The sequence below is a fragment of the Camelus bactrianus genome, chromosome 13 (assembly GCF_048773025.1).
Source record: "Camelus bactrianus isolate YW-2024 breed Bactrian camel chromosome 13, ASM4877302v1, whole genome shotgun sequence".
NCBI lineage: Eukaryota > Metazoa > Chordata > Mammalia > Artiodactyla > Camelidae > Camelus > Camelus bactrianus.
In genome coordinates this window covers 56,574,682-56,599,579 of record NC_133551.1, presented here as the reverse complement: position 1 = coordinate 56,599,579, position 24,898 = coordinate 56,574,682, and the positions used below count along the sequence as shown (strand labels likewise).

Genomic DNA, 24,898 nt, shown 5'->3' with positions numbered 1-24,898 from the left:
GCTCTTTGTGCCCTTGGGCAAGTCATTCGCCCTCAGTTTTCTGTCTGTGGATGGGTAATTACAATACAGACCTCACAGAATTATTGTGAGATTTAAATGAGACCAGGTCTTGGAATTTCTGTAAATTGCCAGCCGTTGTTGCTGCTGCTATGAAGATGACGATGATGATGATAACTGAGAAAGGAGGATGGAAGGAAACCAGGATCCAGAAATTCCAGAACTGTACCAGTTCAAACAGGGAATTCTCAGGAGGTCCAATCAGTGTGCAGAGTTTCCCAGACTACTGTGTCTTCATTCATTCCTCATTTTGGAACACCTACTATGTGCCACTGCTTGAGCTCATTTCATTCGAAACTCTGCAGAACAGATACTCAAATTATCCTCATTTTACCAGTGGAAAAAATGAGGTTAAAGATATGATGTGACTTCCCCCGGGGGAACACAGCCACAAAATGGCAGAGGCAGGATTTGAACTCAGATCTGTGTGGTTCTAAAATCCTTGTTCTTTCTGCTTTTGATTCCACAGCTCCTTCAGTCTTCTCTTCAATCACCAGAACATTTATCAAGCATCAACTAAGTGCTGAGCCTTCTGCAGGGGCAGGGGAAACAAGGCCCAGACTGTCTGAAAGCCATGTCCAGGTCAAGCTGGGGAGGAAGACAACCCAATGGACATTAACAATTCAGCATGGTAAGCTCTGTGCTGGGTGAAGTGCAGATGAGAGAAGAGTGTGTCATTGCCTTAGACTTGTCTTTCTCCTTGGTCTTCAGACCCCAAGGCACATCTCAAACGGGTCAAGTGGTTCCCTACAAGCCTCCTTACTCTAAAGTGATGAAATGACACACCCTCACCCCTCCTCTCTGGGGGTGAAGGGGGTGTTGCTGTGGGGACCAAACAATAACCAACAATCCTTTTCAAAAGAAATCCCTCCAAACAGCCTCTCCTCTCTTTTCATCTCTGTCTCTACCTCTGTCTCTGTCTTTCTCTCAAATGCACACACATACACACACACACACACACACACACCACACACAAACAGACACACACACCACACACAAACAGACACACACACACACACACACACACACACACACACACACACACACACGTGTTCCAAAATGAGCAGACCAGAGGTGGGTGGTGGGGTAATGGCTGTAGAACCGGTTTTTCCATCTTTGGGCATGCCCTGCCTGGGTGGTCCATGACTCGTGGTCCATGACCCATGTTCCATGACTTTTGTTACCTCTGCCAAAATGACAGGAAACTTGGGTTTAACATCCTGTTACACATTCATTAAAAAGAAATCAGGAAGAAAATTCACCCAATCAATAGCAGTTATCCCTGGGTGGTGAAGTTATGTGTAGTCTCTATTTTCTTCTTTTTACTTATTTGATTAATTTTTTTCTATCATGAATTTGTTATTTTGTAATCAGTAAAATTATTTTAACAATTATTTGTGGCCTCACAAGGTCTATTAGTAGCAATCTCAGAAGGAGATTTGTCCTGAGCACAGCAGGGACTGGGCAGGACAGCACGTGGGAGAGGTGAGGAAGTGAGAGGTCATCGAGGATTAAAAACAAGAGCCACCATTCCTGAGGGCTTGCTCTGAGCCTAGGTCCTTCCTAGCCTTAGTGTACATTTCTCAGTTAACCCTCAAGACCATTTTAGAAGATAAGCTATTATTTCGCAGCTGAGGAAACCCAAGGGTCAATTTTATAGAAAAAGAAACCGAGACTCAGAGAGGTTCCATTATATGCCTAGGAACACACAGCTAGAAAGTGATGGAGGCAGGATTTGAATCCAGATCTGGGTATTTTTTAAATTCTAGACTTAGCAGCCATTCCAAGTCCTCCTGGTTGCATGTTGCTTACGTATTCCTAGCTCTTCACATACGCTTATGGATACTAATACAATGCAGAGGAGCAGATGAAGTGAATATCATTGTCTCATTTTCCAAATGAGAAAATTAAGACCCGACAGGGGACTTGCTCAGTGTGGAGCTGAGAAGTGGTAGCACTCCTTCTAGAATCCTCTTTTCTCCCCTCGAGCAGCCTTCCTCCTTCCGCTACCTTCTGCCAACTGCAGGGGCTTCCTTCTTGAAATAAATGACTCAAGGTAAATTGCTGGCTGGACTTCCCCTTTCTCAAAACACAGGAAGTCTGTGTTGTTTGCAATTGTGAGAGAACAATTTCAGGTCACTTACCATGTAGGCGGGGCTGCATAGAGGATTGGTTCCTGCTAGGGGCAGTGGTTCCTGCTAGGGGCAGGGCTTCCTGCAACTTGGGCTGTCCTGAAACACTTGTATTCCCTTTCTGAGGGTCCTGTCAGTGTGTCAGGCCAGGCTTGAGAGCTGACTGAACTATTATGGAATTTAGAAAAAGAGCCCAGGAGGAGAGAAAGGGGGGCCCCTCAATAATAATAATAATAGTAATAATAGGGGGGAGGGTATAGCTTGAGTGATAGTAGCGTGCACGAGGTCCTGGGTTCAATCCTCAGTACTTCCTTTTAAAAAAACACAATAAGTAAAGCTAATTAACCGCTAATAGCAATAATAATGATGATGATGATAGCCAATGTTTATGGTACATTAACTTTCGTAGCAGTTACTGTGCTAAGTGGCTAACACACGTGAACTTATTGGAGCCTCATAACAGCCCTAGGAAGAAGATTTTATAGCTTTGGGGCCACATCAAATTGAATTCTAATCATAGCCATGCTGCTTCCCAGGTATGTCATCAGGGATGTTATTTACATTCATTCAACAAGTACTTTTGAGCACCGACTATGTGCCATACTTTGTCCAGTGAACAGAACAAAGATCCCTGCTCTCATGGTGCTTACATCCTACAAGGGAAAGCAGACAACCGGTAAACATAATAAGTAAGTTATATCGGAAGGTGATAAGGGCTAAGCAGGGTAAGGAGGACAGGGAGTGCTGATGGGGTGGAGGAGGAGAGAGATGCAATGTGAAATAGTGGTGTCAGGGACGTGAGCCTGCAGAGCATCCCTGGTGCCTACTGCCCTGTCTGTGCTATGTGCTTGCCTCCTGGGGATGTTGTTTTTTGCTGTATAGCTTCCTGGCCTGATTCTCTGGTCCTTTTCTGCTAAATGACCTAGAGTGGACTCATTTATAATTGAGAAGGGTAACTGATACAGATATCAACAGTGAGTACCCACTTCTATGCCTTGTCCTATACATTCATTATTTCATTTGCTCCTTATCCAGACCTGAGAGGTAGATATGATGAACCCCATTTTACAGATGAAGGAACCAACTCAGAGAGGTGGTGTGACTTGTCTAAGGTCACATAGCCAGTGAGTGGCAGAGCCAGGGTTCAGGCCTTGGTGTGACTCCAGATTGCTCCTTTAAGGTGCCTCCCAATGGTGATGAAAAAGCCTTGGCAGGATTTTCCCCTCCAGCACTTGCTGCTGTGTGTGCTGACAACTCATACAGCTCATCTCTGCCTAGAGAGAAGGAATCACGGGAGTCTGTCCATAAGCTGGAAAGAGAGACAGGTCTGGGCTGCCCGGGAGGACCTTCAGGACCCAGAGGGGAACTGACTGCCTTGTCTGGGTCAGTGTTTCAACACGAGAAGCTGTCCTCTCTACTGCCCTGTAAAACAGAGCCATCTCTTTGAGGCCTGAGCCCAATTGTCACTGGGTGGCCTGATTCCCATGGAAATGTGGAAATAGAAAACATCTGGGACTAGAGTTGCCAGGCAACAACCAGCTACTCACTCACTTGGCAGAGTCAAGGAGGCTGCCTGATGCGGTCAGAGATTCTTGGATAGGAGACCTGGAGACTTCAGTTCTGCTTCTGATTTGCTGTGTGATCTTGGGCAAGTCCCTGCCCCTTTCTAGGACTCAGTTTCCCATTCCTTTATAAAGAGCAGTCAGACTGTCTAAGCAGCAATATACATAGATACCAGATGGTCAGAATTAAAGAAGGGCAGGGCCAGAAGTCCAGGGACTGGTCATAGGTAAGGGAAGACTCAGTCCTTCTCCTGTCCATCCTGCCCAGCCTGTCCTGGCCCTGGTTACCAGCTGAGGGTGAGACCATTTCCTTTCGCGCCCTGAGCTAATTCGGGCCACCCAGACTCCATCCCAGGCCCTCTCCTGTGGCTCAGTCTGGGAATCATCTTTGTACTCAGAAGTTAGTGCAGCCACCGCCTACCCGTCAGAACTTTCCCCGTGGGGAGTTTCCTCAGTTCCTGCCAAATGCAGCTACCCAGTTCTGGGTGTTTCCCTAACACCCATCAGAGGACCTTCTGACGCTGTTTGCCAGATTGCGCTGATGGTAAACCCTGAGGGTGGTGTGTTTTGTAGTTATCAGCAGAGTTAAACTCATTCCATTTCGCAACCATAACAAAAAAAAAAGACCGCAGCTGCAACGGCAACAAATGCTTTATGTCCCTGATCTCATTTAATCCTCGTATGATCTAGAGGGATGGAAACAAAGGCCCCTGTTTTACAGATGAGGAAATGGAGCCTCAGGGAGGTGAAATGACTTGCCCCAGGTCCCAGTAAATGGTGGAGTCGGGACTCCCACTCAGAGCTGGTGTCACAGCCGGGGATTTCAAACCACACATAGGGCGCTATTTCTTCACAGTCCTGGAGGGACTCTGTTAGAGCTAGAAGGGCTCAACCCACTTTACAGATGGACAAATCAAGGCCCAGAGAGAAATGACTGGCTCTCTGGGTCACACAGCAAGTCAAAGTCACCACAGATTCTAGGACCACTCCCTGCAGAGCCTCGTCACATGATTCCAGAACATAAAAAGTGCCCCAGGCATGAACAACAAATCCCAGGTCTTCAGAAATCCCCAGCAATTCCTAGGAAGTGGAACAGTGCCTTCACAGACGAGGAGCTCCTGAAGGTCTCAGGGTTAGGGCAGAGAGTCCCAGGGTTCCTTTTGCCAGCAAGGGGGCTTGTGGGTGTCACTTTCTTGGGTCTACAGAGGAGGCCTCAACTCTGGCCACTTGCTGAGGTGGTTGGTGTGCCCAGAATATTCTCCTGGTCAGTTGGTCAGTCGTCTTGCTTGGCTAATGCTCACCTGTCCACCTGTCCTGCAGGTATCTATTCAATGTCACTTCCTCTAGGAAGGCTTCTGTGGGATCCTATGTTCCCCCAGCCATAGATTCTCATGAGTCCAGCTTTTTTCCATAGTTGTACTGACTGCAGTTTGCCATATGGATTCATATCCGAGGCACATTTAAATAGCACCAACTTATCCTCCAACCACTGACCTCCAAATATACAACTCCAGAATTTGTATTATCTTTACAAAAACAAACTAATCTTTTAACATGCACTAAGATGGTAGATGTTTAATGTAAAAGCAGATTGGAATCACCCTACAGCTGCCAGGAGCCCTCCCAAATTCTCTGCCCAACCTCAGTTCATCCCTAGAGATGGGATATTTTACTTAAAGACAGAGTGGCTTCAATGTGCAGATACCTCAGGACAGCCTTTCCTTTAGTTACTGCCTTCAGCCTAATCCTCAGACCTAAGAGTGCAAAAGAATTATTATGCATTATAGGTAATGTAAGGGCTTTCCAATGTAATTCTGCATGATATACCCTTTCCACCTAAGTGCTGACTTTAGAACTGAATCTCCTTCAGAAACACCCTCTCTATAATTATGAATGTGAAAGAAACCAGAATTTGTCTATGTGGGTCTAGGTGGCTACAGGTACGCTTACTCTTTGAGGCTCGAAGCCACTGGGGCACCTGTATGCACCTGCTCCCTGGCATGCACAAGGCAGAAGCAGTGTGAATGTGAATGTAGATGTGTGCGTAGTTATTGGCTCACACATTTATGTGACAACCAGAGGCAGTTGTCTATTTTTGGCACTTACAGTCATCAGTTTCCTATAGCTTCTGTAACAAATTACCATCAATTTAGTGGCTTAAAACAGGACAATTTTATTATCTTATAGTTGGAAGTCAGAAGTCCAAAATAAGTCCTGCAGGGGCTAAAATCAAGGTGTTGACAAGACTTGCATTTCTTCTGGAGGCTTTAGGGAGAATCTGTTTCTTGTCTTTTCAGCTTCTAGAGCTGCATTCCTTGGCTTGTGGCCATTCCTCTATCTTCAAAGCCAGCAGCATAGCATCTTCCAATCTCTCTCTCTTTGTGCTTGCCTTCTTTCTTATGAGGATTCATGATTATATCAGGCCCACACCGATGATCCAGGATGATCTACCCATTTTAAGATTTTGATATAATCACATCAGCAAAATCCCTTTTGCCATCTCCAGTAACATTCACAGGTTCTGGGAATTAGGACCTGATATCATTGGGTGGCCATTAGTCAGCCTACCCTGCTCTGTTGAATAAGATGCTCAGTACATGTTTGGTGAATTGCAGTCAAAGAGAGGGAAGAGCCACTGCCCTGGCAGAGAGTCCACAAAACCTGATTCTGAAGCTGGGCAATTTAACCCCAAACCCCTCCCACATGGAGGGAGGGGCTGAATCATCACTCCCTCCTCCCCCAGTGCATTGCTATTTCTCTGCCTCTGGAATACTGGTAACTCCTGCCCAGCCTCTTCCCGGGATCAAAGTTTTTATTTTTCTGTAATTTGAAGAAACAATTTATCAAGGTTTGTTACCAAACAATAGAGTCTTTTTTGGTTTTGTTTTGTTTTTTGTTTTTTATTGAAGTGTAGTTGATTTACAATGTTAGTTTCGGTTGTATAGGAAAGCGATTCAGTATATACTTACACATACATATTTTTTTTTAGATTCTTTTCCTTTATTCGTTATCACAAGAAATTGAATGTAGTTCCCTGTGCTATACAGTAGGTCCTTGTTGTCTATCTATTTTGTATATAATAGTGTGAATCTTTAACCCCAAACTCCTGATTTATCCCTCCCCCGCCCTTTCCCCTTTGGTAACCATAGTTTGTTTTCTATGTCCATGAGTCTATTACCAAACAATAGGATCTTGATTTCTAGTTATCAATTAATTGAAAAAAAGAACTGATTGTTTTGGTTAAGCATGAACTTTGGAGTCAGAAACACCTGGATGGATTCAAACCTAGGCTCTGACACTTACTAGCTTTAAACAGTAATTTTGCCTCTGTGAGGAGCCTCAGATGAGGTGTTTTGTTTGTTTTTTGATCTGTAAAATGGGGATAATAACAGAAACTATTGTGGTTCTCAGTGTGGTTCCCAGACCAGCTGCATTTAATCACCTGTGAATTAGCCTCATCCCTGACATATTGAATCAGAGATTCTTGGGGGTGGGGTCCAGCAATCTGTTACAAGAAGCCTTCCAGAGGGTTCTAGCGTAGCTCAAATTTGAAAGCACTGATATATATACTACTGGGCTCTTTATGCCTAACTAACTAACTAACTAACTCTCTCTCTCTCTCTATATATATATAAAATGTTAATATATAATTATATAACACACCAAATATTATATATACTTAACATAATTAATATTGTATATAATATATGTACTACAATATGTATGTATTCCATATAATGTGCTAGGCATAAAAAGCTTGGCACACAATAAGCACTCAACAAACAATTCTCATTATTGTTATCACTGTTGTTTACTATCGATAGTTCTAGCACATTCTGTCTGATATTGAGTTGGGAATGTATCTCTCCCCCCCTCATATCCTACAAACACTGTACATATTAGGGAGGTCCCCTAATGCCATCTATCACTGACACAGCTGCCCTTTAATGAGATGGTCTTCCAGCCTCTCCTTGCTCACTATTTCTCCATGCAGTTTAAACCCCCTGGTCTCCCTGCCCGTACCTGCATGCCAGTTGGGTGTGTATTGTGAAAACCTCTCCCCAGTTGCCTCTTCTCCAGGGTCCATCAACCGTGCTTAGGTCTGTCCCCAGCTGCAGGGCAGCTCTCCAATTTGCCTGAGCCTCGGATGAGGTCTGATCAGCCCTGTGGTGCAGGGAAGTTTCCTTCTCTAATCCGGGACCTGCGTTTCTACTTGTCTGCCTAGCGTTTGGCAGCTACTTCACCCAGATGACTCACTATGGTCTGAGGTCAACCAAAACCCCCAAGCCTTCTTCTCAGGAACTGCCTGAGCTCTGTTGTTTGGGTCACTCAGTCCTTGATGTGTGCAATTCATTTTTTAAAAATAGCATTTACTTTCGGATTACAAAAATAATATAGGCTTGATGCAATAAGTTAGGAAAAAACGGGGAAAATAATCACTGGAAGTGGTTATTTTTAAATGGACTGATTTCAAAAGATGAGCCTATATTTTTGTAATCAAGAGAAAAAAAAAAACCACCCCACAGTCAAGCAACTTCCGTTTCTGGGAGAAGAAAGAGAATTGGAGAAAACATAACTAATCTACCATAGGGAAACTGTGAATTCTAACATGTATAGCTATCTTGTGTCATACATAAGTCAGTATATGTCAATTTATAACAATATAAACTCACTTCTCGGAGACTATCATTGCTAATATTTTGGGTATAGCCCCCAGGCCTTTACAGTTAACATTTTAACATTTTTAAACTTAAATCTAGGTCTAAACTTGGAGGTAGACCTGGCTGAAATCCTGGCTTTTGTATTTATTGGTTGCATCACCTTGGACAATTTATTTAAACTCTTTCAGGAGGCTTCAGCCTCAGTTTCCTCATCTGTAGAATGAGAATTATAATAACTACTTCCCGAGATTGAAGTAAAGATGAAAATTAATAGAAATAAAGCACACAGTGAGAGCCTGCAAACAGCTTATATTTGGGTTGTTACTATTATTAACTTCACCTGGCCAACTGTTGCTCCCTTCCTGATCCAGGTCAGATGCCACTCCCCTTTGTACCTTGCCTGGCTGCTCTCAACACTTGACCTCCCTCTTGGTCTTGTTACTGTCCAGCGCCCTTCCTTCTGTGATAGCATTGGACACAGGCTGCTGCCTCCTACACTCTTAAACTCCTCCAGAGCAGAGACCATGTCCACCTTGTTCATTTCTGTGTCTCCAGGGTCCAGCAGAAGGTGTGACCCAGTGTGGCTGTCAGGAAGTGTCTAGTGAGAGCAGGTTAGAAGGTTAGAAGATTAGAAGATTAGAAGGTTCTGGGATCAGAATTTGTTGAGGGAGTGCATGATTAAACTTCAGAGACGTTGAATGCATGAATAGATGAGAGTATGAACGAAGTCAGCAGCAGCAGGTGTCGCCCACCTGCCGGACCCTCCTTCTCCTAAGGTGAGTGAACCTTCTACTTCCCTTGGTGGGCCTGGTCAGGGAGGGGGGCGAGGCTCCTGCCTGGCCCAACCTGGGATAGAGGCCCCGTCTCTCACACCTGGCATCACAGGTGGAAGAGCCTTTCAAGTCCTCCGTGTGCTGGGTGTGTAGTGGGTAGGGCAGGGTGGAGGCGGGGATGGAGGGTCAGGGAGGCCAGCCCAGGCTGGAGGAGCGGCCTCTGCCAAAGGAGAAGGTGCCGGAATCTAGGCACCCACACAGCCGAACCGGTTTCTGCAAAGGTGGCCCCCAGTATCTGTGGTCCCAGCCCAGATGTGAGCTCTGGAAAGGTCCCTGGCTGTCCTAGAGAGCTGAGAAACCGAGGCCTTAGGGACAGGAGGTGGCAGCCCAGGTGTCAAGGTCCAAGCCTGGTGGTGCTTCCTGCCACCAGGTCTGACCCCAGCCAGTTAGTGACCTCCTGCGTGACCTTCGCCAAGACAGGTCTCCTTTCCTGTTCCAGATTCCCCATCCTGGGGGCCCCTCTCCACTTTGGTATGATTGCATATCTTAACTCTTTCCCAGACAATCTCCAAAAAATCTCCAAAAGCGAAACAGAAACTCAAACCTGATATTCGCCACTACTGAGCAGACCCTCGGAAGGAACAGATTGCTCAGTCAGACAGTAAAGTCATTACTCTGGGAGCCTTTCCTGCTTTCAGTTTCCTTACCTGTAAAAGGGCCATTGATAATAACTGCTGCCACCCCACGGGACGGCTGTGAGGGTTAAGTGAGCGGGTGTATGTGAGATGCTTACAGGCAGTGGGAGCATATTACTCCTGCTCTCAGGGCTGCTGGTTTCAGGCCTGGCCCAGCCTGAGGCCACCCCCCACCCCTCAGTTGTGGCAGCGGAGGAGGGAAGAGAGCCTCCTGGGACATTCCTGAGCCTGGTGTGGCTACAGCTAGATAAGCTAGTTTGGGTCCTCTGTGCTGGGAGCCTGGCTGGTCTCAGGGCCTGTGGGGAACGGAGTTTTTAGAGAAGGAAATGGTTGTGGTGAGACAGAATGATGGAGCAACTTCTCTTGGGGATCTGGGTGGAAAGCCCCTCACTCCTGGTGTGTTCTCAGGGTGGGTTGTGGGGCAGGCACTGGGGCGGGGCCCATCCTCCATCACTGTCAGAAAGTACCTGGTGTTCACCAAGTGCTGTGATAAAGGCAGCAACAGGTGTCAGCTCATGGAGCCTCAGGCCAGCCCCTTGTCATCTCTGGACCTCAGAACCTCCCTCTTCCCAGAGAAGTTTCCCACGGTCACCCAGAGGCTGGTCCCACCAGTCCAGCCCCTATTCTGCCACTCCCAGTGACAGCCCAGGGAGATAGGAATTAGATCCTGATTTTCTGGAAGACGTGGGAGGTTGTTTCCCCTCCCCGGATCTCACTACTGAGAGTCAACTTACATTTGGTTCGGCAATGGCATTATCTTGGACAGTGGCCAAGACAAGTATTTTGTAAACTCTGGGCTTGGGGACAGTAGAAAGGCCCAGACCTGTGGAGAGATGAAAAACACCAGGACAGTTGGAGGGCTTGATCACTGTTCACTGAATAGCCTGGAGAGGACCCAACCTTCCTGTGTTTCTACTTCCTCATGGGCAAAATGGGGACATTCCTCTCTGGGCCTCTCATTGCATCTCTGTAAAATAGAAGGGGGAAGGGCTCCAAGTGATTCTCCTTCTGGCTGTGACCCCAGGCACACGCTTCACCTCTCTACATCTGAGTTCCTCCATCTGCCCAATGGCCATTTACCCCTCCCCACTCTCAGTGTTGCTGAGCTCAAATAAGGTGAACAGGGAAGAAAGTGGACATTGCTGCAGGCACAGCCCGGCTTCACCTCCCCCTACTCCCTGAGGAATCTGGAGATGCTATTTCCATGGTGCTGGAAGTGACCTTTAGAGTCATCTCTCTGAGGATCTGCTTCCAGACCTTCAGTGGCTCTCCAATGCCCAAAAGGGATCAAGGACCAAGCTCAGCCTCCTTTCAAAACCCTCTACCACTCACACCTAATTCTTACCACTCTCCAAGACACACCAACAGCCTTCTTCAAACAAGCCTTTTACTTTTCCTCCTCCAGATCTTTACTCTTTTTTGGGGGGGGGGGTGGAAGGGAAAAGGTGGTAATTAGGTTTACTTACATATATATTTTTTGGGGGAGGTACTGGGGATTGAACCCAGAACCTCGTGCATGGTAGGCATGCACTCTACCACTAAGCTATACCCTCTCCCCCAGACCTTTACTTTTGATTTCAAAGTCCCAGCTGCCCTTGTCATCTTCCTTCTAGATCTGCTCTTCCTCCAACTGTTCTCAAAATCAGAGAGGGCTATCCCCATGTACCCAGGAGCTGAAGCCTGGAAACTGGGATGTATTATTCTCAACTCTTTTTCTCTCACCCTCCATGTTTAACTAGCCCCAGGTCATGAAAATTCTATTCTCTGAAAATTCATCCTCTGTATCTCTCATAGGTACTCCAGGACCTTGTGGAACATGTGGGGACATTGTTGAATAGCCACACACCTTCTCCATGCTAGGCCCTGTGCTGATAGTGGAGGCACAGAGGTGGGTCCATCTTTATTCCTTAGAGGCCTCAGGCTGGTGGGCAGAGGGTCCCGTCACCACACTCCTGAACTTGCCTATTCAATCCTTTTACAGTTTAAGCCCCTACACAGTAGAACACAGTAAGACCTATAAACAGGGGTTGACAAGAACTGGACTGGCTGAGTGGGAAAGCCCTTTCCCTCTCTGGACCTCCGTTTTACCACCTGCATAGTGGTGTGGAATTGACTTGAAGAAGTTGGGGGCTTTTTCAGTTCCAACAATCTTGAAAGCAATGACTCTCCAGGCCAGGGAGCAGGGGAAGAACGGAGACAGAGGCATAGCTGTTCAGATACCTGGCTAGGGAGGAGGCGCTCCTGCTCCTGCTGAGAGTTCCTTTGAATTCCCAACCCTCTTGCCCTCACCTCTTCTCCCAAGAGGATGTAAAACCCTTTGTAAAGCCTTGCCTGAAACAGAGAGGCTGTTGTTTAGTCCTTCCCCAAGCCCTACTGGGTTATCTGACTGGCCCAGGGCCTAACCTGGCTGGTGACTGGCTGCTTCTTTCCAGCTGGCATGGAGCTGGAGTCCAGGCTAGGAAAAGAGAGTCCTGGGATCTCTGCCCAGAGGCTGCTGCAGCAATGGGTTTTCGAGTCAGATAGTCCTGGGATCAAACCCCAGCTCTGCCACTTCTTAGCTGTGAGGCTGTGATAATTTTATGTGTCAACTTGACTGGCTCACAGGGTGCCCAGATAGCTTCAGACTTGGACTGGAACTGAACCACCAGTTTTCCTGGGTCTCCATCTTGCTAAGTCACCGTGCAGGTCTTGGGACTTGCTGGCTTTCATAATCACAGAGGCCAATTCTTTTTTAAAAAATTTTTATATATATATTCTCTTATAGATAAAGTAGAAATATAAACATAAGTGCATATATAAATATAAGCATGGATATATATGAATAGATATGGATAGATATGATGTATGTGAATATATATACATATATCCTATTGGTTCTGTTTCTCTGATATGAATGCTCTGGGCAATTTGCTTGCTTACTCTGAGCTCTTATTTTGAAATTTGTAAAAAATGGAAATAATAATTTCTTATACTTCCCTGCTTTAGAATTCCCATTATTTACTGAAAAGAACTCCAAATTGTCTTTGCAAGCATTTCAGTGCTTTTCTCTGCCTGCCCTGGACTGCTTTTCTGAAACTCATTTGACCCCATCCCTAACTGGATGCTCCAGCTCTAGCTGGACACCGTTCCCTTTCCAGCCCCTATGCCTTGCACCAGCTGTTCCCTCCTTTGAAATGCACGTCTTCTCTTTTGTCTACCTGGTAAACTCTCACACATCCCTCAGGGCCCATCTCCAAGGTGCCCCATCTCGGACCTTCTCTTTTTCCCTGAGGAGTTGCCCGTGTCCTCACAGTGCTGGGCACACCCCTTGTCTGTCACATTAATCATGCCATGTTGGGGTTGGGGGTCTATGTGTCTGTCTGCCCAGACTGTGAGCCCCTCAAAGGCGTGACTCCAAACCACTCATCTCTGTGCGGAACAGAGTGATGGTTTCCCCTTTGTGTTGGATCAATGTTTTTCAGTTTATGAAGCACTTCCAGATCTAGGAGTTCATTTAAACTCACAGCAACCCAGGGAAGGATGCAGAGTCAGGATTAAGGTCCCCAGTTCATCCTACCTCCCCGGACAGGGCTTTTTCAGAAAGGAGAACTCAGGTGGGGAGAGGGAATTGGTTCTTTGGCTTCTAAGGCCTGCAGCTCAGCAGGGTCTTGAAGGGCAAGGCCCGCTGGGTTGGGGGAGGGTGGGTCCCAGGCTGGCAGAAGGTGCAAGGGCAGATGGAGGCCACAGGAGAGGGTCGGGGCTGGTTCTAGATGTGCCCCTCTCCGTGGAGAATTGTCATCATTTCTCCATCTTCAATCTCTTCAGCTCCAGGAAATGTAGCTCTGAGGGCCAATGTGGAACACGTAAGATAATCGAGGAGTGAGTGCTCTGGGAATGAAAGGGACTGAAGAAACTCCATACATACAACAAATGTATGCATGGAAATATATTTGAACCCTTCAACTGTTCCCATCTTTCTTACACGTGATCTGTTATTGTTAGAATCCCCTCCCCAAGGTCCACAGTATCCAAAGACCCCGTCCTTAGAACCCCTAAAAGATCCTCTTCATAGGGCCCTAGAGACCTTTCCTTTAGGACCCAGAGGCCCCTGAATGGAGTTGAGACCCCCTTAGAGTCCAGAGATACCTATCCCACTTCAGGGCTTGAAGGCCCAATGCTCAAGGGCTTGCAGTTCCCAGGTCTTTCTGATGGTGGTGCCCACATCCCCGAGAGGCCTGTCCAGCCCTTGCGTAAGGCTTATTATGCTCCATTCATTCAAAAGCTGTTCTGTTTGCAACATGAAGGGCAGAAAGAATCAGTCTGCTCTGAGCTCTGGGCTACCAGTAAGGGGTTCCTGGGCACCCTCCAGCTCATCACGGGGCTGTCCCCAAGTCGAAAAGATCTCTTGAGTAGCTCTCATGTCCCTCAAGGAAGTTGTTTCCCAGAGAAGTCCCTTGGGTGTCTGTCATCCCAGAGATGGTCTGGCCCAACCAAAGCTGGGAAAGACAGCAGCGATTTTCCTCCATGATCTCATGGGTATCTCAGAGCCCAGACATGTGGGTTCTTGTCTGAGTTCTGACTCGCTGTGCGGACGTGAGTGAGTCATTTGGACTTCCTAGGTTTCAGTTTGCCTCTGGATGGGCAGGTGAGCTCTACCTCAGGGAGGATCTGGCAATATCAAAGGTCTGGAAAGTCTCTGCTGTTGACATTTGAATAATGGGAGAAAAATACTGATGGGAGGGGCCTGTGAGGCAGTGGGCCTGAGTCAGTTCCCCTTTATGGCCAGATGACCCTTGGACAAACCACCTTGGACTTGGTAACACTCTTCCCACTGCTGCTTCGTTGAGTAACTCTGCATCCTCAGGTTTGAACTGCAACATTGCTTCCTTAGGAATACCTCCTCTGTCAGCCCAGAGAGCTCAGCTCCCTGTTAGAAAGTTCTCTAGCTACATGTATTTTTCTAAACAACCAAAATGATAGTAAGTCATTCTCAGCGTGCTCCCTGTTTAGCATTTGTCCTCCCAGCTAGAATCTGGGCTCCTTGCAGGAATTCTCTCTGGCCTGTTCTCCAGAGGTCATCATGGGGACTGACTCACGGGAGCTCAAGAACTGTTTCTGCATCACCTGGTGGGTTCTTTGCGTCTCAGCCGCCTCACTGGCTCGCTGGAGAAACCCAGAAGATAGAGGATGAGGCCCACAAGGGTGAGGTGTGCTCTGTGTGAGGCTTTGTCTGAGATTGGAGGGGATGTAGCGCCGTGAACAGGAAGGCAGGATGACCTTTGGCCTCAGGAAGGGAGGAGGTGGTGTGGGCCACCTGGGACCCCAGGGGCTCCATCCCTCCCAGCTGCCCGTGAGGCCCGTGTGTGGGCCCTGCTCTTTCTGCCTGAGGAGCCTTCAGCTGTGCCTCCGCTATTTGGTGCTCAGTTCAGCTCCTTGCCGCCTCCCACCTGCCCGTTCAGCCCCATTGCCTCCAACACTTATACACTCCCCTCCCCACTATCTGCCACATGGTGCTCACCTTTTCCTCCACAGATCCAGTATTTTCTGCCTCCAGGCCTTGGCACAGGTTGTTCCCTCAACAGGAACACACACCTTCCTCCTCTACCTGGAAGATGCAAGACACGATCCAGCTCCGTGTTTTTCCTGTTCAGACACCTTCCAGGCCACTGCTGGCAGAGTCAGGGGCTCCCTCCTGGGAGCCCACAGACCCCGTCCTTGGGTGTCCTGCTCTCTGGGCAGTACAGTACCTACCACACTGGGCTGTGATTGGTTTCCCTGTCTGTTTACCAGCCCTACACCTGACTGGGAACAACCTGGAGGCAGGGGTCAGCTCAGCCCTGCTCTGTGGTCCCAGTACACAGCCCAGGGCCTAGTGCCAAGGAGAGATCCTAAATAACCTGGGGCCTGGGTTTCCTGGCAGAAGAGACTACTTTTTGGTAGTCTCTTTTTTTTTTGGTGCCCTGCCCTCCTTAGGCCATATGAGGAAGGAAGGTCAAGGACAGGAGCCATCTTATTCGTTCACCGTCCAGGAAACTGAGGCCCATGGAGGGGTAGGGATGTGCCCCAAATCCCACAGCACATTAGTGACCAAGCTGGGCCCAAACCCAGGGGTCCTGGTACTTGGTCCCACTCAGCTCTGGGCTGTAGCAGCCTTGCATAGTGTCTGGCACTGAGCCGGGGTGGCTGGAGGCCCCTGGGGCCCAGCAGCCCACTGTCTCAGCCCTTCTGTCTGGGCTCTCAGCCAACTGCAGCACACGGCTCTGGATGGCCCTGTCAAAGGTCGCTGTCAGCAATTTGGGGAGGTGGCCAGGCCACTTCCCTCTGGGTGGCTCAAAAACAGCAAGGCCTAGAACAGTGTCTCTATTGGACTATGGGCTCTGGGTACGGCTTTCCAGCTGGACAGTGTCCTCCTTGCCAACCTGATTAGAACTTGATTAAGCCTGAGGTAACAGTCCAAAGTATACAGAGCAGAACCCGGCATTGAATATGCACTCAACAAACACTCGTATAGCATCCTTATTATCACTATGATGATGGCTGAGAACCCATAGAGCACACAAACTAAAAGCACAGGCCCTGAAGTGTGCCAGCCGAGGTGCTAATCCAGGCTCCACCACTTACCGGTAAAGCAAAGTACGTAACTTTTGTTTTTTAGTTTTATCTTTTTACTTATTTATTTTTGTTGGTGGGGAGGTAATTTGGTTTATTTACTTATTTTTTAATGGCGGTACTGGGGATCAAACCCAGGACCTTCTGCATGCTAGGCATTCACTCTATCACTTAAGTATACCCTCCCCACCCACGTAACTTCTTTGTGCCTCAGTTTTTCAATCTTTAAAACAGGGTCGTGGAAGAATTAAGTCAGTTGATATGTACAAGGTAATTAGAATGGAGCCCATATAAAATGATCCCTAGTGTTAACTTGTTATTAAGTGGCCCAAATCCCTGGACTAACAGAGCAGCCTCCTCCCTGGCCTCTCCATCCCATTTCCTCTACATTAAAACTCAAACTGACCCCATCATTCCTTCTCTGTTTGAAAGTCTTCAATAACTGGCTCTAGGACAGGTTTGTGTCCAAACCCCTTGGCCTGAGGGTAAGTTCTGCTCCTCTTCGGCCCCTGCCTGGTTTCCTAGGTTCATCTTCCAGCTCCCTGCCATTCCTCCCATGCTCCAGCCGTAACAAATCCTTGCTGTCCCTGGAGTGTGCTGTGCTTTTTCATGCCTCCTTGCCTTGTATACGTTTTTCTTCTTTCACCACCCAGTAAGTTCCTGCTCCACTTTCAAGGCCCAGTTCGATGTTGGCTCCTGCAAGTCTTCCCCAGTGCACCCATAGTTACAGGTATCCCCTGCTTTTCAAAAGTTTGCTTTACACCACTTTGCTTTTACAAAAGACCTACATATTAGTATCTGCTTTTGCTAACCGAGAGAAATCCGAAGGGGATTTTCACTTTTACATAAAACAAGGCAAAATGTGAAAATAGTGTTCAGCATTTGTTACGCAGCCAGTGTTATATAGAGGCAGCGCACACCTGGACTGGAGCAGTGAGAGTGGCATGGCCACGCTCCTTCCCTGGGAACTACACTTAGCATCTCAGCATCGAGCTGCCATAGTTTTGAACTGTGTCTGTGAGCATCTCTGCTTTACCTTGGTTTACTTTGTGCATCTGTGTGTCCTAAGGTAATTGCTTCTTCACCTTACATCATTTTGGCTTATGAGAGGTTTCAATGGAATGCTTTGCTTTCAGATAGCAGGAGAAACCTGTAGTTGCTCTCTCGTGTGTTTCCACCACCTCACCCAACACTGCAATTACCTGTTAACATGTGTTTCTTCCTGGACTGTAACCTGTGCTTCTTGCAGGCCAGAGTCAGAAGTCTGACGTTTGCTGAAGAAGTGAAGGACTTTGAACCCTCCTTCCAGAAATGCAGCTCTGGGTCAGTACTCATGCTAGGTACTGGGGGACCCTGGGCACTCAGAAGAGACTGAGACCTACACTTTGTCCTTGAAGGAACCCCAGTCATTTGGGAAGTTAGGATAAGTCCACGTATTTACAAATAAAAAGGCACCCAGTCACGTTTCCAGGAGATGAACTGGAAGCTGTCAGGTAGGTTTGGACAGGGAGGAGACTCAGGGAGGTACTGACTTCAGGGACCTCCAAGTGGTTCTGTTAGGTCAGAGTGTAAAATACAAGTGGGAGATGAAGCTGGATGGGCCTCTGTGTGGCAGGCTGGTGAGTCTAGACTTCACCCTGCAGGTGATGTCCCTCCCCTGCACCTTGTTCTAGGAACTCTTGGCCTGGGGATGAGTTCCTAGGGCATTTCTTTCTTTTCCTTGGGAGCAAAGTAGGTTCAGGTTGGAGCTAACAGGGAAAGGCAGCCCAATTTATAAAACACATTTATTTGATACAAAAACTCTGCCCCTGATGGCTGCCTGGCAAATTTCTGCTTGTCTTTCAAGGTGTGGCTCTGATGTCCCCTCTAAAGCCTTCAACCTACCTGAGCTAAGCTGGTCATGTCCCACTGTGTTCTTACTGCTCTCCCCATGTGTCTCTGATTTTTGCATCTTTCTCCCCTACTAGACTGAGAGGTCCTTGAGGGCAGGCAGTCTCCTTCATCTTTATTTCTTGGTCCCGAGGGCCCAGTATAGATAAGAATAAATTTGCTGAATCAATAAATGTGTCTATTTTGCAGATGAGGAAACTGAGGCTCATAGAATGTGAGTGATTGCAGAAGGCCGCCTAGTAAGGGGCAGAAACAGGACCAAGCTCAGGTTTGGGGAGTCCATCTGGTAGGGATGGAAGGCATGACTTCAAATGGCTATGGTCAGAGCTTGCCAACTTTCAAAGGAATCATGTCTCAATTCTGATCACTGCTGCCCTGGCAATAGCACAGCTGAGAGAGGAGGGAGGAAACATATTGAGCACCTGCTGTATGAAGACCTAGCATGGGGCACTCTTACATATAGGATTCTATTTAATTTGAAAGAAGGTGTCATTATGGCCACAGCACAGGGGAGGAAGCTGAAGTTCACAGGAGTGAAGTGACTTGTCTACTATCCCCCAGACAAGGAGAAGCAGAACCTGGCGGGTCAGGGGCTCATATGAGCAGGAGCAGGGGCTGGGTGGGGAATCTCAAAAGGGGATGACCTGATATGTCTTTTGGATTGGAGTGGGGGGACCAGTTCCAGGATTGTGCCCTCTGGCCCTGGGAGCACCTCCACCCCAGAGACAAAGGACGTTGCCTTCTGGGTGTCTGCCCACTGCTGTCTGTCTTTCTTGCTGCTCTCCTGGTCTGGTGATGAGCATGTGAGGGACAGCATGCTGCTGCTGCGGGCTGCGATTCTGGCCCAGCTCCAGCCCAAGCCTGTGCAGGTCTGCCACTTCCCCCCACCTGTGCCAGCCTGAGGCCGAAGCAGGGGAGGCTCAGTGCCTGGCCTTGGTGGCCTCAGGCCAGTGGAACAGCAAGGATGTGTTGGTGGGGCGGGGGTCAGGAGGAGAACTCTAACCTACAAGGGAGTCATATTAGCCAGAGCCAGCACCCCAAGGGAGGGGACTGACACACCCCACCCCAAAGCCACAGCGGTTTCCTTTTTATCTCTGCTGCTCTGAAGGGAAGGCATGTGGCCTGGGATGTGGAAGAGGAGAGGACTCCAAAGGCCCTGCTGGGTGGGGCTGGCGTCACGTCTCACAGGTGGTAACTCTGATAACAAAAACCCTCGACCCCACCATGTGCCAGGTTCTGTGCTGGAAGCTCTATTAGGACTAATTTCTTTCTCACAGCAGCCCTGGGAGGTAGCCTCACTCCATTACAACCCCACTACACAGCTGAGGAACATGAACCTCAGGGAAGTTCAGTGACTTGTTCAGGTCACACAGCCTGGGCACGGAGAAGCTGGGATTTGAGCTCAGTCTGGCTCCAGAGCTAACAATGTCCTTCTCACATCATTTGGGAGCCCAGACTCCTGGGTTCTAGGTCAACTGCTTCCTTGGCCAAGTCCCAACCTCGCTGGACCTGATTTTCTTCCTATAAGGTGAGAGGATTAGATAAGGTAAATCTGAGGGCTCTTACATTGTGTGTCTATGATGGTCCTGCGGCCCTCGAGGAGGTCACCACGGCAACTGTAAAGGGAAGGTCACTGTGTCAAGCCCTTCAAACACAAAGATGAAGTGCAGTTCTGTGAGGTGCTCACAGAAGTCTAGTGGGAAGACACTCAAGTAGTTCAGTACTGCCAAGTATTTAATGTATTATGGGGCTCCGGCCTTGAACTGGGTCATGAAGAGGTAGGATTTAGACAAGTAGGTGGAGAAAGAATTCCAAATTCCAGGTAGAGGGGACAGCAGGAACACAGGCTGGGAGCTGAGAATCTGGAACCGAGCTTCACACTTTTCATTACCTCTATGATGACCTTTGAGATCAGGCCACTCCACTAGAGCACACTTCCCAGGTGACCTGGGCCCTCTTCACTCATTAGCATCATGGCTCAGAGCCAGACAAGCTGAGTTGAAGTCCCAGCTTCAGCACTTACTGTGTGTCCCCTGGGTTTCAGTTTCTCATCTGTAAAATGGAGATGATGAAGGTACTAACAGGTTGCTGTGAGGATTAATTGAGATGTTGCATACAGAGGGTGTAGCATGAACTGTGACACATGGACATGCTGAAAACATCTTTGCAGGAGGTCCTTCCCTCTTCTTCACCCACCCTACTAGTCCCCTTGCCTAAATCTTTCATCTCCTCAGGGTTTAGTTCAGTCTCTTCTCTGGGAAGCCTCCCTTCTCTGGCTGCTGCAACACTCACTGCCTTCTCTTAACTCCTACAGCCCTTGTCTATGCCACAAAATTCATTACCTCCCCAGGATCTAGACTGCTTCCCCCTTCTCCAAGGTCTCAATTCCATTGGGAATTCACATGTTTTCAGGGAAGCTGATTCTATTCCCTCCTGCCCCCATTCTAAGGGTAAGACACAAGATTTAAGCTAAGCCAGTAAATAACCCCTGCCCCTGATGGCCAATTAACAGGTGGCCAGATGACCTTAATCAGTCCCACAGTGAATCTTGCTGGGAATTCTGGAATACAGATTCTCACCATTTTCTCTTTGGCTCCAGATGGTATAGAGTGCAGATGTGAGGTCTGGAACTGCTGCAGCCATTTTGCTGCCATGAGAGAAGCCAGCCTGAGGAGATAATAGAGTACAGAGCTAGGGACTAGCAGAGAAATTGAGTCCTGATCAAATCATCCCTGTCAGGCTCCACTAGACTTTTCAATTGCATGAGCCAACATATTTCCTTTAAGCCAGTTTTCTGTTATTTGCAATGAAAATCATTCAAACACCATCTAGTTCAATTATTTTGTTTACCACAAGATGTATTTATTCACTTACACCTTGATTAGGCCCCTACTACATGCTATAGTAGGTGTTAGGGATTTAATAATGAACAATATTGATGTGGACCTATCCTCAAGTTTATAGTCTGGTGGAAAGAATCAGGAATTAAAATGATTGCTTTGGAAGCTGATTCTGATGTTGTATTTAACCTGCTCAGCATCCATCCCCCTCCTTTGGACAGCAGAATTCTGACTTTTCTTTGGACACTGTATAAAGGGCTGACCAACTGAGCTAGGCCTGGCTGACTGGCATATTCCATGCCCCTGGCCACAGCGACTAATTCAGTGATGGGCATCAGAGTCAGCTCTGGGACTGCAGACTTTAAACACTGGTCCAGTACTTCTGCCAGGGGTCACTAAACTGGAGAAATGTAAGCCTGGGATTTCCTTGGGTTGAGAGAGTGCTAAGACTAGTTGTGAGAGTTGGCAGCAGTAAACTTCTCTGGCTTCACCCATTAGTTCGAACAGATATCAGTGCTCCACCTGGGCTGTGAGACGAGGAGAGGGGGGATAAAACAGACATGACCCCTCCTTTTGAGGGCAGTCTAAAGAGAAGGACAAATGAATAAATAATCACAACACAGCATAGCCATACTAGGAGTAATCTGAGAGGGCACCAGCTCAGCCCGAAGGCATTAGTTTTTTGTTTTTGTTAATTACGTGATACATTAAACAAAAATTAGAAGACCCAAGAAAAACTTTAAACCCTTAGTGCCAACACTCGGCTATGATCACAGTTAAAAATATTTTCATCTGTAACCTTCCAGTAGCTTTCCTATGTGTATAAACTTAAAAAAACAAACAAACAAAAAAAACCCCTAAATGCAATGTGGTATATTGGGTTGAATCCTGGAAGAGAAAAAAAAAAGACATTAGTGAAAGAACTGGTGAAAACTAAATAGTTGAAGTCTAATAATGTTCTAGTGTTAATCTCTTAGCTTTGACAAATGTACCAGCGTTATGTAAGATGTTAACATTAGGGGAAGCTAGCTGAAGTGTATGCAGAAACTGTACTATCTTTGGAACTCTTCTGTAAACTTAAAAGTTATTCCAAAATAAAACGTTTACTTTAAAAAATGGACCCATTCTCTGTTGTTTAAGAACTTTCGTTTATTCACTCAGTAGTTTATCATGAAATTCTTCTGTCTTGTAATGATTTATTTTCATGATCACATACCATTTCATTCCATGAATGAATCACTGTCTACCTCCCCCATAGCTGGAAACTTAGGTTTTTTCCAACTCACTCTGTTATACAAATGCTGCACATTCTTAGTCATTTCCTTAGGATATTTAACAAAGCGGAATTGCTGAGCTGGAGCTGCCAGCTCGGGAACACACTGAGCACCAGAGGCTGTCACTGTTCTAAAGCCCTTGATATCCATGAACTTGTTTAATCCTGCCAACCACAAGGGGGAGGTACTGCTCTCATTCCTTTGGGGCAATTTTCAAAGGTTTTCAAAGGATGAGCCAACAAATTCTCACCAGACACAGCCCACTCCAGCACCTCCCTGGTGCCCCCTGCCCAGAAGCACACAGACCTCTCACTCCTCTCATTTTGGCTTCAAGGAGGGCAGTTCCTGCAGGCAACCATTGAGGGTCTGAGGAATAAGAGCAGGTACTGCCAGCCCAAGAGGTGGTTTCAGCAGACAGTGCAGTGAAAAGCAGCCTGTTTGGTCTGGTGCAGTACTCCAAGGGGGATGGAGGTGGCACTGGGGAATAGGAATGGGTGAAGATGCACATCCTGAAATACCTGGTAGTCATGGTAGGGTCTTTTCCCCCTTGGCAAATGGCCATGGGAAAAGAGGAAAAAATGTCATTTATTGGGCAGCTGCTATTTTTCAATTCATATCGACTCTGCCCACCCACAGATGGGTGCTATGATCTTCAACTTCAGTTAAACATCTCCCCAAGGTACACAGTGAGCTACTGTCAGTGCCGAGATCTAACCACAGGACATCTTTGTCACCCCTAGAACCCATGCCTACACCTCTAGGCACATGACTGAACACTGAGCTGAGAGTAAAACTCAGAATCCCCCCTCTACGGTCTCAAAGCAAAGGATCACCCAATTCCTGGTTAAAGCACTGATGTGGAGAGTTCAGGAGAAGACGGAAGGATGCAGGTGGGCTGTCAACTCCATGCTGATGTATGCACCCTCATCTCCTGCTCTTCTGGGTTCTTGACATTACATTTGAGCTGAAAAACTTCTCTTCTATGGTCCCCTTGCTTAGTTTGAAAAACACCATTTCCAACCAGTTGTAGATTTCCCAAGTATAGGGGCTCTCTAGGTGAAAGCTGCCAGTGAGTGCCAGTGGGCTCTGTACCTTCCCTCGGGCCACGCCCCTTACCTGGGATGCCCCAATCTCCCTCCCCAGAGCCACCCTGATCCGCTTTCTGCACGAAGCTACCCGCTTTTCTGCAGTCTGACCTCCTGTACCACATCATTAGCCTTTTCTTCACACCTCACTTTTTTTCTCTTTAAGAATATTTGATTTGTTTATTATTGTATTACTTATTTTGGCAGGGTTGGGGGAGGTAACTAGGTTTATTTATTTTTAGAGGAGGTACTGGGGATTGAATCCAGGACCTTGTGCATGCTAAGCACGTGCTCTACCACTTGAGCTATACCCGCCCCACCCCCACCTCTTTTCCAAAATAGACTCAAGGCAGTTTACAACACACGTCCGAGCAGGGAAACACTTAAAATGACAATAGCTGAGTGTGGGTGAGGTGGGGTAAGAATTTTATTAAGAAACCATGGCAGAGGAAAGCAAAGCAAGTGAACATAAGGGGAGCTTCCTTGCTGCCAGGGCAAAAGGAAAACAGTTGAGAGTGAAGCACTTCTTACCTAGTAAAATGCACACCAGCTAAATAGGAAACAAAAGGATCTCCTAGCTCTAAGCTCAGAGAGCTCTGTCCCAGAAGTCTTTACCTAAGGGACACCATACAACATAATGATTTTCTCTACAGCAATTTTACCCTCAAAGTACAGATCTATTCAGCCTGAGTTACAGGCAGGGTATCTGGGCCTAAGTCTTGTCCTGGCCTTGCCTCTGACAACTTGTCTTTCTACTCCTTTCTGCTCTCTGCTGGGGGCACCTGAAAGGGGCCTTCTGTGAGAGCAGCTCACCGTCACACTGCCCAGGACAACTTGAAACACAGAGCTGCCACATTCCCAAGATGCCAGGGGGATAGTGCTCCCTCTGGGGTTGTGAATCACCCAATGACACTAGATGTGTGAGGCTGCAGCCTGAGAGAGCGGACCGTGAGCAGAGTGCTGCCACCCTTTCCAGAACCAGCAGGGATGGTGGGAAGGGGACGGATGGATGGACTGACTCCCCTCTCCCACAGTGACTCGTCCTTCTGGAATGAATACTGGTGGTCCTAAGAGCTCTGCAAATCTGGTACTTTGAAGCTTTTGTGCCCATAGCAAGGAAGCAAGAAAGAAAAATGACACAGAAAAAGGCCTTACCTGAGGCAGCACCCCTGACCCATGTTCTTCACTGTGACAGAGCAAACCTACTTGAATTTCTTCTTTCATTCAGCATTCCCTGTATTGTGAGCACCTTGAGAATCCTTCCCTTCTCCCAGCAGTGTCAAAGCAACTGGCACAGTGTAAGAGGTGGGGGTGTGGAACCACAGACCAGACTCAGCCATT

General features: G+C 47.5%; 1 long non-coding RNA gene and 1 other non-coding gene across 4 annotated transcripts in view; one reads left to right on the top strand and one right to left on the bottom strand.

Annotated features, from left to right (window-relative positions):
- The window catches only part of LOC123616062 (uncharacterized), a 28,844-nt gene extending 6,526 nt beyond the window's left edge, over positions 1-22,318 (top strand). Inside the window, exons 2-3 of one of the 3 annotated variants that reach the window (XR_012511351.1) lie at positions 527-688; positions 11,675-22,318. This is a non-coding gene — a long non-coding RNA (uncharacterized LOC123616062). Of the gene's footprint in view, positions 1-526 lie in introns of all 3 variants that reach the window. The other 2 variants (XR_012511350.1, XR_012511349.1) reach the window with 2 other exon arrangements.
- TRNAG-ACC (transfer RNA glycine (anticodon ACC)) lies at positions 11,362-11,436 on the bottom strand. Its single transcript has one exon. It is a non-coding gene; the product is annotated as a tRNA-Gly (tRNA).
- Positions 22,319-24,898: the final 2,580 nt, after the last annotated feature.